Genomic DNA, 2,784 nt, shown 5'->3' with positions numbered 1-2,784 from the left:
GTGATATCCAAGCACCAAAGGGAAACAAAAAACTAATGTATGAGGGAACAGAAGCAAAACACACAAGATCACAGACCTCAACAACAGACTACAAGAGGCATAGAATCGTGCCAGCAATCTCAAGGTTAAATCAGGCAGACTTAAACAAACAGGAAACACAGTCAAACAAGATAATCAAAGAGGCAGAAGAAAACCTGAGAACAATGTCAGATGCTATGAAGAGGAACTTTATTTGAACACTTGGTCTACCAGAACAAGACACAGCAAAGTCAACAGCTAAATTAAAGAGGGAATTCCTAGAAGCAAACTTTCCCACCTTCATGAATAAAAATCAGATTCATACAGGAAGCAGAAAGAAGACCAAATTAGACTAAACCCTAGGAAGAACTCACCAAGCATATAATATTTAAATTATCCAACTTCGAGGAAAAAGAATTTAAGAGCAGCAAGAGAAAAAAAGGCAGTCACATACAATGGTGCTCAGGTAAGGATATGCTCATACTTAGCAGATAGCATGAAGAGGAGGAGAGAGTGGAGTAACATCTTCCAAACGCTGAAAGAAAAAAATGCCAACCCGAGAATCCTCTATCCTGTCAAACTATTTTTAATATAAACGGTGAGGTAAGAGTCTTCCCAGACAAGGTCAAACTCAAAAAGAATACGCCATAAGACACCCAACCCTGTGGAAAATCCCTGCTGACTCACTGTGGTCAGAAGACCAACATTCACCATACACGAGCAGGAGACCACCCTACAGCCCAACACCATCCAGAAGGAAATTCACCGATATAATTACCAAGCTTACATTGCCTCAGATGGGAAAAAAAAAGGCAATAATTAAGCCTTCCACATAAACACAGCACACTGATATGGAGATAGGAAAACACCCAACAAAAAAGGTACAAGATGACAGCAATGAATCCATAGATGGTGGTAATAACTCTGAATGTCAACGGCCTGAACTTTGTCCATTAAAAGACAAAGGTTGGTAGAATGGTTCAGAGAATATAACCCATCCTTCTGTTGCCTGAAAGAAACACATCTGAAAGACAAAAATAGACTAAGAATAAAAGGCTGTCAGAAAATATACCAGGCAAAGAGCAACTTAAAAAAAGCAGGGATTGCAATCCTAATCTCTGACAAAATTGACTTCAAGGTGCAAATAACAAGAGGCAAGGATGGGCACTATATAATGATCAAAGCATCAGTAGACCAGGAACCAGTAAGCATCAAAAGATGAAAAAAGAAATCACAGACTCAATAATTATAGTAGGTGATTTTAATACACTGTATAGACCACATGCTGGGTCATAATTCAAGCCTGAGTAAATTCAAATACATAGTGGTCATTCAGATGTCCTTCTCAAACCACCATGAGCAAGACCCTTACCTCACCCCATGCACAAGAACAAACTCAAGATGGATCATAGACCTAGAAGTAAAGCAGACAAAGGGTTTATTACTAAAATCTACAATACCACCTAGACTGCAAAAAGAAGAAAACAGTTAACCCCCTGAGGAAGTGGGCAAATTACCTGAACAGAAGTTTCACTAAGGAGGAGACCCAAATGGTCAATAAACATATGAGAAAATGCTCCCAATGATTAGCCATCAAAGAAATGCAAATTAAAACAACTATGAGATACCACCTAACACCCTTAAGGGTAGCCCAAATCAGAAAATTAGAGAGCAACAAATGTTGGAGGTAATGTGGCGAGACAGGATTTCTCCTTCACTGTTGGTGGTCTTGTAGATATATACAGCCACTGTGGAAAACCATCTGGCAATATCTAAAGCAAATGGAAATTGAGTTACTTTATGACCCAGTAATCCCTCTATTGGGCATATACCAAGAAGAGGTAAGAAACAGACCACGAGCAGTTGTCTACGCTCTAATGTTTATTGTGGTGCAATTCAAAATTGCAAAGAATTGGAGAAAACCTAACTTGCCATAGATAGACAAGTGGATTAGAAAACCCTGGCACATACACACAATGGAGCACTATGCATCACTCAAGAGCACTGCTGATCGCAAGGAAGCACACGGGAAGAGGTGGAGGAAATTAGGGTAAGCAAAGTTAGCCAATCATAAAAGGACAAGTACAACATGAGTACACTGAGTTAAGTATAATCAGCACAGCAGCTATAGAACAACAGTACTCAACCTGTGGGTCATGACCCCTATTGGGGGTTGAACGACCCTTTCATAGGGGTCACCTGATTCATAACAGTAGCAAAATTATAGTTACAAAGTAGCTAAAAAAATAATTTTGTGGTTGGGGGTTCACCACAAAATGAACTGTATTAAAGGGTCACAGCATTAGGAAGATTGAGTGAACCACTGTCTTAAAGACTTGAAGATAAACAAGTAGCCATCTAACAGAGAAGCAACAAGCCCATATGGTAGAAGCACATCGTTGTGTGATCATGAGGTGTCAATGGGATCTGGTAACAGGCATCAGAAGACTCAAAACAAACAAACAAACAAAAACATTTTGTTAAGAATGAGGGGGGATTGTAGCAGTGACCCCCAAACCCATCTGTAGACAATGGGACTTCCCCTCACAGGCGGGTCACAAGAAAGGGATGAGTCAACCAGGGCACAGTATAGCTCCAATTTAACACACAATATTCCTCTGACTCCTGTGGCTTACACACACACACACACACACACACACAAACTATCTTAAACCCAGTCCTGCCTTTCACTTGGGGGCTAGACCACAACGTGTACAGGTTCAGATAAGAACTTAGGACACAGAGAATCCCAGTCGGACAAATCCA

The sequence above is a fragment of the Echinops telfairi genome, unplaced genomic scaffold (genome assembly GCF_000313985.2).
Source record: "Echinops telfairi isolate 266 unplaced genomic scaffold, ASM31398v2 ScPeMD7_3533;HRSCAF=4204_0, whole genome shotgun sequence".
Lineage (NCBI taxonomy): Eukaryota > Metazoa > Chordata > Mammalia > Afrosoricida > Tenrecidae > Echinops > Echinops telfairi.
The sequence above is the reverse complement of the archived record's forward strand: the minus strand, read 5'-3'. Positions refer to the sequence as shown.